Source organism: Dermacentor albipictus, chromosome 1 (genome assembly GCF_038994185.2).
Source record: "Dermacentor albipictus isolate Rhodes 1998 colony chromosome 1, USDA_Dalb.pri_finalv2, whole genome shotgun sequence".
Taxonomy (NCBI): Eukaryota; Metazoa; Arthropoda; class Arachnida; order Ixodida; family Ixodidae; genus Dermacentor; species Dermacentor albipictus.
The window spans coordinates 334,980,278-334,994,377 of NC_091821.1; the positions used below are offsets into that span (position 1 = coordinate 334,980,278).

General features: G+C 45.7%; 1 protein-coding gene and 1 long non-coding RNA gene across 2 annotated transcripts in view; both read right to left on the bottom strand.

The window, feature by feature from the left end:
* LOC135915019 (uncharacterized) overlaps window positions 1-12,487 on the bottom strand; it is an 83,165-nt gene extending 70,678 nt beyond the window's left edge. Inside the window, exons 1-2 of the long non-coding RNA XR_010568498.1 lie at window positions 12,433-12,487; window positions 10,637-10,753 (exon numbers count right to left, since the gene is read on the bottom strand). This is a non-coding gene — a long non-coding RNA (uncharacterized lncRNA). The remainder of the gene's footprint in view (window positions 1-10,636; window positions 10,754-12,432) is intronic.
* Window positions 12,488-13,852: 1,365 nt separating this feature from the next.
* Window positions 13,853-14,100, bottom strand: part of LOC135915050 (uncharacterized) — a 33,303-nt gene continuing 33,055 nt past the window's right edge. The window contains exon 8 of the transcript XR_010568500.2: window positions 13,853-13,966. The gene's annotated coding sequence lies outside the window, so the exon portion shown is untranslated. The remainder of the gene's footprint in view (window positions 13,967-14,100) is intronic.

The window sequence follows — 14,100 nt, forward strand, 5'->3', positions numbered from 1 at the left end:
ACGCCTCTTCGACAAACGTAATGAATTGAGACGATTTTACCTTGCGCAGCTGTACAAGAAAAACATTTTATACCTTTTGCTGGTATCATGGCGCACAAACTTTTGCTCCCGACCGTAAAGTAGTTACATAACCTAGTGGCCTTCATAAAGCATCGAGTCTCGTCCAATGTTCTGCAGTCTATATATAAGAGCCGTCGTGGCTGTATTGGGTACCACAGCTAAAGTGTTCAGAGAACATGCTGCTGCTAATAAAATACGTTTTTTTTGTGCTCCTATGACGTTAAAAAAAAAGAAAAGCTAATGGAGTACAAGGAATCGAGAAAAGGGCAAGGCCAGGGGTAAACGAACAATCACACGCGTGTTATTTGCAAGTTAGGCGTAGTAAAATGTTAGAGATTGGGAGAAGAGAACTCGCTCGAATGTTTCCTAAGAAAGTCAATGTCACGAAGGCACAAAAATAAGGTACCTAAAGAAGTGACGTTGTTCTGGTGGGAGTACGTACCTGTCTAATTGGACAATGGCACAAGCGAGCCGCGTGTTGCCAATAATACAAATAACAGCGACGGATAGCACAAACAATAAATTGTTCACAAGAACAGGAATGGGAATATAACAAGGAAGAGCAAGGGAAAATGAAAGAATGAAGGCCAATTTTATTAGAGCACACGGGTGAAATAGGTGGCTGTATGGAACACACCAACAATGATAACAGCTAGTGCGCGGGTTGGCTTCGCCGCAACAAGACTTTTAATGTGGAAATGCCGAAGTGCAAGGCTACTTTTATTTATCAGCAAAAATAAAGAAGGAAATAAATATATCCTGCAACTATATCAACTATTGACAAGGCAGCGTGACCACGCGCATCCGTTTCTGTGGAAACCAGGACACCATTCCTGACAACTTCTGTGGATATTCCCTCAAGTGCGCGCTAATTGACGGACCAAACGGAAGTGAATATGAGAGAAGAATTGCACAACAACTATCGCAGTTATTTTTTTCACGTCGTACTGTTATCGAATAGTCATTGAAAGGAAAGTACAATCGTAACACTGCATGCTTAATGCAGGTTTTTCAGTATCTCGCAATAAATGGTGTGGTGCATCCCCATCATCAGGCTGTGTAAGGTGCCTTCCTGTCTTGTTCCATAATTTGACCCTGCTTTGAACGTATCATGCTTTCAACACGACAGTGGGGCGACAGACACCAGCAGCCTCATTTTTCGCACGCTTCCTCATCTCCCACTGAAATTATATCAGTGCAGCAGCACAAATTTTGTAACCATGGCAGATGTGTTAGCATGTATGCGGCCACCGTATATATAGAGGACTTGCCTTTACACATATACCGTATGTATGCAAGCGGGAGTGCTTCAGTGCTGCTATACTCGGCGAGAGGAACGCAGCGAGATGCTGCAGCCCCTTCCATCCCTCCTCGCCACAAAGATTTGCGCGCGGCGTTGATGGAGCCGCAGACGCCGGAAACGGATATAGAGAAAGCAGAGGGAGAGAGCGTGGTGGAAGCGAAATCGGGCGGAGCGGAGGCGTCGGGGCCGAGCGCTTGATGAGTTGTCTCAGCGTGAGCCGCGGGTAATCCATCCAAGCTGGCGGAAATTAGACGAGGCGCTCGGGCTTAGAAACGAGAGCGAAGGCGGTGGACAGACGCGGGAACGAGACAATAGAGCTCCGAACAGAGACGAGAGGACCGATATAGCGTCGACGCGAGGGAAAATGAAAAATAAATAAGGAAAGAAGAAAACAGCAGCAACATGGATGGTTGCGTAACAGGACGGGTGTACATAAGCGCACACAAAGGGCGGGACTCGCGTGAAAAGTGTGGAAAGAACATCGTCTCGCGCGCGGGTGGCTCGTTTCGTCGACAAATTCCGGATTCAAGCACAGCGCAATGCCCCTCAGAGGCGAAAGTTTTTTTTTTTTTCATTTTCGGGGCCACTTGAAGAACATTAAGAACGGAAAGAGCTATTCACAGAACCACGAGAAAAAGTAATCTATACAAGACTAGATGTATATACACTCCGAATGTCACCTGTCGGGTCTGCGTCTATAGTTCACGTACGCAATCCAGTGAATTGCGCTTTCGTTTCTCGATGAGCCCACTGCAGACGTGTGCGACGAAACCCGTGCAGCGGAGTGGCCAACTTCGTCATATAAGACTTCGGAAACGGTGTGTACATTTCGGGATACTTATATAAGTACATAATGCCCGCATATGCAAAGACCGGATTCTTTCGTATAACATCTTGCTCATCTTGTACGACAAGTGGGATGCCTTGAACCCTTTGCTCCGTATTTGCCGAAGTTGCGTTGTATACTGACGCGTTATTTAGAAGGACGCGTCCTTTCACGAACAAATGAACTCCTTCTTTGGCAATGTATAGGCGCTTTAATATGTGCGCGGACGGCCATATTGGTCACGCAAAGTACACGACATATCTCATTCACAACCATCAAAACTCAAAGGAATAAGAAAATCAAAACTATATACACAGAATTTCACTGGGTTTCGAATGTAGAGAGTAAAACCGAGAAGGAAGCCACGTCAACGCCCATTTCAGGTTCCCTCGTCACCTTCCCGCGTGACTCTCCAGCGCGAAGTAGACGGATCTCGTGAAAGAGTACGGTGGGCCGCATTTTCCGCCAGTGTCGTCGAGTTTCATGTCGAAGATGACCACGCCGTGGGCTTTCCTCCAGGACCCCATGTCGGACTGCGGATCCATCGCGACCCTGGACAGCGAGCCGGAAGACGCCACCACACAGCCGTCGGAGCGGCTCACGTTCCAGCCCTTGAGACCGCACAGCTCGGCGCGGCTCGCAGCTCGTCGAAATTTAACTTCGCTTGCGACGCTTCCATTGCTGACGGAGACGAATTCAAACGCAGCCGCTGAGAGGCTCACGAACAGCTCGAATCCCTGTGGCGCGGCTGCTTCGTCGTTACCCACCTCCGCCGTCTTCGCGGCGCCTGCCGCGAATTCGTCCGGGACGAAACACGGAAGCGGACCCGCGGAGAAGCGCCTCGCATCCGTTGCGCGAGCCATTTTGATCAGTATCAGGTAGTTCGAACCGTTGAGCACCTGAAGGTCTTCGTACATGTCTGCCTCGACATCGGGGTCGGCCGGCAAGAGCACTGCCGTGCGAAGCGACGCTTGCGCGGCCAGCGCGCACAGCACCCGCACGAACAGCCCGACCTTCTCGGGCCGCTTCAGCTGCTCCGGGCGCGGCACGTGAACCAGACTTCCCCAGTCAAATCCCAGCCTGTTCAAAGACTTCACCACGTTGGTCGCCAGCCTGGCGCGCGTCGCGCGATTCTCGATGGCCCTGGCCAATACGGTGGCGTTCGTGGCCGGCCCACCGATGCCCAAGACGCGCTTGACGTACGGGTGGCGGTTCCGCAGCTGCGCGACCGCCGCGCTCAGCGAGTCTCCTTCCACGTCCAGCCACGAGTGGTCGACGGCGCCGCAGCAGACGACGACGTGCGAGCAGAAGCGATACGGCGCCGCGGCGTCTCCGGCTGCCGTTGTCGCCTCGAGCACGCAGAAGATGGAGCTCCTGGGCGGAGGGACGACCTCGGCGACGAAGGACGGATGCCCCGAGGCTCGCGCTGGCGTCGTCGGGTAGCGGCGCCGCGCTCCGTGGTAGCGCCCATCGACGCGCGGAGCGTCCTGGACGAACGGCGTCGCAGAGGCTTCCCGCTCGCCATCCGCGGAAGCGTCGGGCGTCGCAGAGGCTTCCCGCTCGCCATCCGTGAAAGCGTCGGGCTGCGACGCGAGGTAGCTGCGCGCAATGAGCGGCGCCAGCAGCAGGCCCAAAGCGGTCGCGGAGAAGACCAGGCCCGAGGCCAACACCAGCAGGAGACGGCATCGCCCGGACTCGGGTTGCTCGGGGTAGGCAGTGCGCTTCCGCTGCTTCTGTTTCGAAGGGTCGCGTCTCGTTGCCGGGAGGTGGTGGCACTCCGACGGGGCCTGCGACGCACGCTGGCTCATCTTGAAGGCTGTGCAACTTCCTCTTCTCTTTTGATGCGCCGCCGCGTGGATTCGCAGCATGCAGGTGATCGTTCGCCACGCGACACCACGTGAAGCTGGGAACAAAAATTCGCGGGCCAAATTCACAGAGCTTTTTGTTCGTTAAGTGCTGTTTTTCATTGGCTGATCACCTTGGCTAATAATATTTCCTACATCGCTATTGGCTGGCACGAACGCTGGAACGAACGGGCCCATATATCCGAGTGCATATAAATATAGGCGACGCCAAATGAATATTGAATGTCTTGCGCCGCCGTCCTTTGCGTATATACAAGATATCCCAACTATCATCCATCAAGATGTAAAAATATCCTAGTGCCACGTAACTGGACAGAACCAAGGTAATGTTGTTTGCAGTCGCTTGACGATAGTAAGAATACTATTGCATTCCACCGAATTACATAATTAGTCTTAATTAATTAATTAATGATTAATTAAATTCTCAATTATTATAATTACACGAAAATACACATGATAAAGCTGTAGAGCAACAGGAAAAGCTACCGCTGCAGCTTTACAACGGACGATTACGAAGTGATATGTGTTCATGCAGAGAAAGACATCTTTGCTGTGTACGCTACAGCCCTCCCGTTGGCGGTATTGCCGATTTTCTTAATTTTTTTGATGATCTGTTATCATTCGACAATGAAAACCACCTAAATTTAATTATTGGAGGAAATTTCAATGTACATATTGGCTTGGATAGAACACGCCGGTCTTATTTTGAAAGGGTAATCATTTCAAATGGTTGTATATATTCAGTTCCCTCTAGCACTAGAATAACCGAAAATACGGAAGCTACTCTTGATATGTTTATAACGAATTACGATCATCTGTGTATCACAAGTGCTGTTTTGAATAGTGCTATAAGTGACCATATGCCCATTTGCATGTTTGCAAAAACTAAAATAGCTAGCACCTTGCACAGATACACAAACGGAACCTTCCAGAAAGTAACCGAGGATGCATATGCGCCAACAGCATTTCAAATAGAACTGAAGCAAATTACCTAGAATGATGTTTTACAAGAAAATAATGCTGAATCAGCCTGTAATATATTTCTTAGCAGGTATGTTGGCGTGTATAAAAAACATTTGTTTACAAAATCAATAGTAGAAAAAAACATACCTAAGAAAGCCATGGTTAACGAATGTTCTTTGTAAAAAAAATGAAGAAGCGCGACAAACTATATGTAAAATTTATCTAAACTCGAGAGCCTCTGGATTTAAAAACATTCAAAATATTTCGTAACAAATTAACCAAAGAATTACAAAAAGCACGTGATGCCTATCTTCTGCAGATGTTTTCGTCTTGTGTGAATGACTCAAAGAACCTATAGAATACACAAAACGTTCTCATGAATAGAAAACAGAGGAGTGATCCAATTGAACATATTAGTTTAAACGGTAGATTTTTGGTAACGGAGAATTTGGCAAACGCCTTCAATGATTATTTTGTACGCAGAGACGTTGATCTCAATAACCCCATGCCGTATTATGTGCACATTACACCAAACGTAAACAGAATATATTTTTAACCAGTCGTGACTTCGGATGTATGTGCTGTATACATAAGACTCAAAACCTCTCGCAGTTGCGATGCCGATGGTCTACAGACTTAACCTATAAATGTTGTTATATACGATATAGCCCCTGTTTTGAAACACACACACACACACACACACACACACACACACACACACACACACACACACACACACACACACACACACACACACACACACACACACACACACACACACACACACACACACACACACACACACACACATATATATATATATATATATATATATATATATATATATATATATATATATATATATATATATATATATATATATATATATATATATATATATATATATATATATATATATATATATAATTTGTGTATTTCCACAGGCGTATTTCTAGAAATTATGAAGCTTGCTAAGGTAACAGTATTATTTCAAAAGGTCTTGAGAAAGTTATCCTAAGCCAGCTTTCTTCCTTCTGTAAAAAATACAAAATAATTTCAAATGCTCCATATGGTTTTCGTAAAAACAGGTCCACTGAATTAGTTCTTCTCGATAAAAAAAAATTATATTGCAGAACTTTGAACATAAGCTATTAACAATAGGCATATTTGTCGACTTTACACAAGCGTTTGACCATGTTAATCACAACATACTACTTTACAAACTAGAGAATTATGGAAATAGAGGCGTTACACCGCAACTATTAAAATATTTTCTTAATAACAGACGCCAGTTTGTTTCTGTAGGCAATAATACATCGCTAACCAATGAACTATTTTTTGGCGCCCCACAGGGCAGCATTTCGGGCCCGTTGCTCTTCAACTTGTACCCCAACAATATTACTTCCATCTACGAAAAGGCGAAATTTATCATTTACGCAGATGAAACAAGTGCTTTCATTTCGTCCGGTTCTTGCACCAATTTAATTACTGTGGCAAATAGCTTCTTGTGCAGTCTGTCCCATTGGTCCACAGAAAACTGTTTCAAAGTAAATACGGCGAAAACAGAAGCTGTAATTTTTCATACCAAAGGCACGAGTCTTCCTTCAGGTTTAACATTGGCGTATATGTCTACAAATATAGAACTTGTACATACTGTAAAGGGGTACACTGCACAAGTACTTTGCAATGGGACGACCACATATGCTCGGTACACCAAAAGCTTAGCCGCATAACAAGTGTTTTAAATCACAACAGATATACTTTACCTTTCTCTATGAAATTATGAATTTATAATGCTTTATTTGTACCTCACATTCATTACGGGCATCTAGTACGGGACACCGCGGCTCATTGTAAATTGAATAAATTACTTCGTAGCACGGCGCCCGTGAGGGGAAGGACAAGCGACGTTCGGTTTGAAATTTCAGCTCTTTCCGCGGCGATGAGCGATGTAATACTTAGCAGACATTATCGTTAGCGCGCGTTGTGTGCACGGCGCTTGTGAGCTCAAAATGGCCAGACCAGGTGAGGGGCCCTTCAAGAGTGGAACGCGATGGCATTCAAAGGCCCCTGACTGCTTCTCGTGCTTCCCGGCTACTGCAGCTTATGTAACCGTAATGTTTACCGGAAAACGCCGGTGCCGAACGCTATGCACTAAGGCGAGCTTTCTGGTAGAAACGGCACGCGATGGACGGACGGACGGACGGATGAATGAATGAATGAATGAATGAATGAATGAATGAATGAATGAATTCTATGAACGTCCTCTTAGGAACGGGGCGGAGGGTTGCGCAAACAAGCTATTAACATATTGCCTAATGTCCCAGCTATGTTAAAAAGAAAAAAAAGAAAAGGAAAAAGAAATCCACGATGAATTTCCATAACCAAACTTTTTGAACCCTTATAGTGAACTTTGTTTTTGCACGCCTCCATTGTTTGTCGTTTCCCCTACTTTTCTTCCACCAATCTTCCAATCGCTTCTTACCAATCTCTACTGCGGGCACGTTTACTTTCCCTCTGCTCTCGCTGAACCCAAGGGCTTCAAGGAAGCCAGAAGTTCCTAAATCGACCGCTGGGCAGATATCTTCACATTCTAATAAAACATGCTCCACCATTTTGCTAGCTTTACCTCAGCGAGCACATGTTTCTTCTTCCTTAGTATATTTCGCTTCATAAGTGGCTGTTCTAACATACCCTGATCTAGCTTCGAAAGTAATGAGCTTTCCTTTGAGTTATCATAAGTTGCCTGATTTCATTTTTTACTCTTAAGCAGTTACCTTATAGCAGATTTATTTTCCATTGCCACAACCCATGAAATTATCTCAGCCTCTCTGACTTGCCACCCGACGTTCTTTATTGCTGTGTTGCTCACCCCACAGGCCGCATACTTTCTGGTAAGCTTCCTTGTTCTTTTACTCCAATGTGAATCAATGTTTTTCCTTTACAAATACTTCAACAATCTCCCAGCCCATTTACTTTCTTCCATATTCCTCAGTCGTTCTTCATAATTAATTTTTTCTGTGAGCTTCCCTCACTTCAAAAGTTGTCCAGCCCATATCACCCTGCACAGCTTCATTTGTAGACTTCCCGTGAGCACCCAATGAGAGGCGTCCCAATGACCTTTGGTTGCCATCGAGTCTTGATTGTATCCCTAATTTCAAGCAAAGAACTCCATTTCCAAATGTAAGTCCTGGAACCATTAGACCTTTTCACGTACCCCGGAGCACCTCATGCCTATTCTATCCCCATAGCGCTCTGTGTTTCATTATGACTGCATTTCTCTTTCCCTTTACTGTTATTGTTTTTTCCTCTGTTTCCATATATCTATTACCTTCGCTTATCCATATACCAAAGTATTTATATTCTGTTATCCGAGGTATTTCCTGGCCCTGTATTGCCATTGTCTGTTCGCTGTTCTCATTGAATACCATAGCACCTGACTTCTAACGCTAAATTTCAAACCTAAATTCTCACCTTCCTGCCCACAGATATTAGCCAGAGGTTGGAAATCACTTTGCTTGTTAGCTAGCAAAACAATGTCGTCCGCACAAAATAAACCTGGAACCTGCTGCTCTACTACTCTACCCGCCTGTTTGTATGAGATTAAACCCGATATTACTTTCCTCTAGCGCCCTCTTCATCCTCACCATGTGCATCATAAACAGCAATGAGGATGAAAGGCACTCCTGCCTCATTCCCTTGTTGATATAAACTTTCTCGTTCCTCATACCTCCCCATTCAATGCAAACGGTATATTCAAGGTAAATGTCTCTCAAAAGCTGTATGAAATCATCGCCCGAGCCTTCCCCTTCTGGAGTATCCCACAAAATCTTGCGGTCTACGTTGTCATACACTCCTGTAATTCATAGTTCTGCTGCAGTTCACTCCTGTAATGTCTAAAAAGGACACTTATAACGGCCTCCTTTGTACTCTGTATATTTCAACACGCTGAGTAAGGACAAATAAGTTATCATCCAGACGTTCTTCTGAAGCCATTCTGAAGTTCTCCCAAAATGCCATTATTCTCGGCCCATGCTTGCAGCTTTAACTTGTAATTGCCTGAATTGCTAACCTGTATAACCTGTATTTAGTTGCCATAAATTGTTTCTTTCGTGATTTCGTATTTTTCCTCTGAAGTAGTCACTCATAGCACGCTTCTTTTTCACTGCATGCCGCCACTCATGAGATTATTTGAACCTCTCTGACTTTCCACTTGATGCGGCGCGACGGAGGCGAGCGCCATCTGGAGGTGTTGCAAGAAAACAGGCGCGCCGCTTCGTGGCCTCCGAGATTGGCGCGCACGCAAATATTGGAGGCCATGGCTGCCTTGTGAATGGTAGAAATGCTGGAACAGGGGTTGGTGTTGGAGTTTTCCCGTAGCAAAATGATGTTTTCACGTATACTTAAATTACAATCCTACGCTATTCGGTTTAGATTGTATCTTACGATTTTTCTGACGCATGTTACTTCGAGAAATTCAATTCAGTAACGCCTCTGCGCCAGTCAGATGACCTGCGTGGTTGCGGTTCGGAATTTTTCGCCACGCGACGTCCGACATCGTATGTTTTGCGACACGGGGCCCTTAAAGCTGTCGCGTTAAAGATGTCACCGGTCGCTAAATCTAGCGACAAAATCGCTATAATGGCAACCGTGCGAGGCGAAGTTGCACAGCGCTACACACTAAAATTAGTTTTATATTAATTCTCTCATGCAAACATGTCGAGCGGCACGAAAAGGAGTGCCGTTCGGGAACGTCTTGAAAAGAACCGATGCAGCTGTAGAGAAATACCGATATAAAAGTGTTTTTTTTTTCCCCTGGTGTTAACAGCGCAATTAGGCGGGGACACGAGACGAGAAGACGACACAACTTCTTGCGTCGGGAAGAAGTGGTGTCACAAGAAGTGGTGTCGCAAGAAGTAGAGCGTACTCCTGAGCAAGAAGCTGCCTACAGCAAAAGCGAAAATGAGATGAAAGAATGGTGAAGTTTGACTTGCATGGTGGAACACTCCGTAACTAACACAGCTTCGCTGTTCGTCCATCTTCACGTAATGGGAGGGGTGGCGATTTTTTTTTTTTTTTTTTTTTTTTACCGATGCTTCGCCACTAGGCCCGACACGCAGGTTTCCTGCCAAGGGGAGCGAAGCGATTCAGCGGCCGCACACCAATGCAAAATGACACATTGTTACTGCGAATTCAGTTTTGCTGTAACACATTAATTTGCAGGTTATACTTAAGTTTTTGTTCTTGGCTGGGCTGCGCGCACGCAGGGCGTACCCGAGTGGCATGTAACCTGCCGTAGCCGACGGCCGCGACCATGTCAGAGCGCCGAAGACGCACTGCGAAGCGGCAACCATTATGCTACGTACGCCACAGTGACACGGGCCACCCACTGACGACAAACAGCCGCTTCGCCATTACGGACTCTGCATCAGCCGTTTATGATCCTGTTTGTACGAAGGTTAAGCGGCGTTTACTTGTGGTCGAGGGAGCAGGCAATGCACACAGTCCTTCGTAGCACCAGGGTGGTAGTCCCTACGCTAAAGCACATTAGAAGCAAGAGACCCCAGCAGTCTCCAGCAGACTTCGCAAAAATCCCCAGATGTCCCTTTCGCAACTCACGCATGCGCACGACGTTCGGGCAAGTACGAAACAGCAGCTGTCGTTGCACAGTCACCGATGTCGTTGCAGCGTCATCAAAATTTGGTCATGACGCGACGTCAGGATACGGCACCCTTGCTGCCGTATACGAAAAAAAAAAAAAAGGTATCGTATTAAAATGTTTCCGACCTTTACACTTGCTAAGCATCGTACTCTTACGTGCAGGGGTTGTGGAGTTCTTACTTGAAAAATATATCTGTACTCATTTAGTTATGGCAATCATATCTCTCTTTTATTCGTTGTCCCTCCTAAATTAATAGGCAGCACACTACCCACCTGCATACGTTCTGAATGGCTGCCAAGAGTGCAGAGGGATGTCCAATTTCACGTGCATTACGGTCTTAGCTTCTCCGCAAACTCGCAGATGATACAGTTTAGATTACTCGAGTCATGGACGGCAGTAGCAAAGCTGGTGGCGACATCTTGCGCCGATTTCTCAAACTGCAAAGCGTTTGACAACGTTTTGTTGCATCAGTGTTATCGTTGACGGAAAGTCGTATAAGTACGGCACATTAGCGACTGTGTTGCTACAAACACTTTACAGCAGTAAAGTAGCATATACAAGTCGCTGCAGTATTCGTTTTGCGTGCTCTACCGATTAGACACTGCATCACCAAGAGGTTGTTACGAGCTCTGCTGTTGGCATACACTTCTCGTGTAACCTGCTGCTGCGCGAGCGCACAAGCAAACTTAAAGGGACACTAAAGGAAAACAATAAATCAGTTTAGACTGATAAAGTATTGCTTGAGAACTCTGCAGGCGGTCATTTCAAAATAATAGTTTGATTAGATGAGAAAATGAAGGTTAAAGTACCGATATTTGAATTTCGCGCCTAAATCCCTACGCCGGTAAGTCAGTGTGACATCAGGGATTCCGAAGTATGTTTTCGAATTTGGGCAGCGTTAGCTCAGTAAAGGTTCCCCAAACTTGCCATGTCGAATATTTGGTTCCTTAAGAACACTACACAGTCAACCTGTACAGCTAAATGAATAAATAGGCCCTAGAAGACACCATCAAAATTTATGACGTCACAGCAGCCTGGTGCGGGAAGTTCAACGAGGCGTCGCCACATGTATTTCGCTTTTGCGCTTTTTCTTGCTTGCTAAGCGTCTTATTGTGGCAAGATTGGTGTTTGTGCTGTTGTAGAAGGGCAATTTAATGATGCACAAATCATTTCTCTTTCTAGTGTCCCTTTAAGCTTCGGTGATCGTTCCTCGCCGCCTAACCAGTTATCGCTCGACATAAGAGGTGCGTAGATGTTTTGAAACATTTCCCAATGTTGTCGCACACTGTATAGCGAAACAATCGTAAGTTTCCATTTGGATTGCATACGCGACGCGCATAGTAGGGCGCCTCGAGGTCATCGAGCACCGTAGCGAATAGGACGCCTCACAGTGCTCGGCGATTAGTCGCGATATTCGGACCGCATGCGGCCGGCGAGTGCTGGGTGATCGCGGAGGGGCCTAATCAAATCGCGATGCATCAGAAAGGGCTCTCGCTTTCATGCGATACAATGAAGTATCGGCTCGCTATCCCCAGCGCCCACCGGTGGCGCAGAGTGCCGGCAGCCACACGCTCAGTGCATCAATCGCCGAGCACTGTACATTCCGGAACAGACGCGAGCGCTAGTGATTTCACTGGCAAGCGAGTCATGAATCGGCGACGCACTTGACCCATAGCTAAGAATTTCAACGTTTGTACACGCCGCTAACGTTTGCGTATCGAGTTTCACTTGGCAAGGTAAATTCGTGACTCACTTTGGCACTGTCTCGCTCTTCACCGTCACAATCCATCCATATGTATATTTTACGCCAACACAGTCCACCCGGTTATTCCGACTGACAGGAATGACGTAATTAACCATGCATAGGAACTAAAACATGCCCCCGTATAAAACGTGCGCCCACTTTATGTCCAAAGTAGAAAACTAACTTAGAAATGACACCAAAGCTGAAACTCACCAACTCCTTTCGGCTATATTATCAATGAAACCACCCTTGAGCACGTGACTTCCTATAAATATATTGGAATCCAGCTAAACAGTAATCTTTCGTGGCATGCGCACATCGAATATATCATGAACAATGCAAACATATCTCGGCTACATTCGCAGGAATTTCTCAAAAGCCACACCCCATTTGAAGTTACTGCTCTACAAAACACTACTTAAACCGAAGCTAGAGTACGCGTCATCTGTCTGGGACCCTGGTCAAAAAACACTACCAGATACCATTGAGTCAGTTCAGAACAGGTCAGCACGTTTCATCCTTTCCAATTATTCCCACACATCTAGCGTTTCTTTAATGAAGTCAAACCTTGGCCTTACTAACTTGCACATTCGAGGAAAACTTTCCTGTCTCTGCCTTTATAAAAAAATCTCTTACCAAAACAGCTCACTTAAACAAGACTTAATTTCAGAGCCTTCGTACATGTCGTCGCATCTTGATCATCAGTTTAAAGTGTTCATTCCTTTCTGTCGCACAAATGCTATCTCCGACTCATTTCTGCCGAAAACCAGTGCCGAGTGGAACCGCCTTCCTCCCTCCATCGCCTGCATCGAGGAGGCATCTTCTTTCAAGACTGCAATAACTGATTATGTTTTGAGTTTATCGCCTTAATACTAATAATTGTTTCAACATGTATTTTTTTTTATTATTGTACCCACCCCCTCTTATCGCCCTTCTGGGCTCCGAGGGTACTGTGAATAAATAAATAAATAAATGCATTATTTTGATCTCCAATGCTTTCCTACAGAATAGCTTATGAATGCAAGATTACATAAAATCACGTATTTGCACAATCTGTGCTTGCAGTATGTGACATACTAGGCTTAGGTGAGTGTGGCCAGTGGTTGCAGAAACTAGACTTGTTCAGTGGTAAATAGGTTCAGACCTGTGATGCTTTCCATGTAGTAAATAATCGCACAAGTATGAGACGTTACCTTGAAATACACGATTCATACCCACACCTTCCACTACATTTTGGTCTAAAATTTAAGAAGCAACTGAAGTCTCTCTAGCCTCTGCAGTGTGGCCTGCTCCATATGAAATGGAGTAAAGTAGTTTGATTGGCATACTATTGTGTTAGTACTATGGCACCCTAAAGGGTGCAAGCTTGTGGTGGCACGAAAGGCTGGATGCAGCAATGTGCCCCGTGCAGAGCTAGATGACCACCAAGAAACCTCCATATGATCTTTATTTTTGACACGCGCAATTAGGGTGCTACAGGGGACTTGTGCCCATTGCCGGTCTTGGGGACCTTGCCAGGCCAACATGGTTGACAGACTGCCATCTGCACAAAGCCCACCAATAGAAAGTAATGCAGTCAAACACAACGTGACTTCCAGCCAATGCAGTCAAACACAACCTTGCGCACAATTCACCATGTTTATTGACCTTAGTCAAACAATAGTGAGACAACTGCAA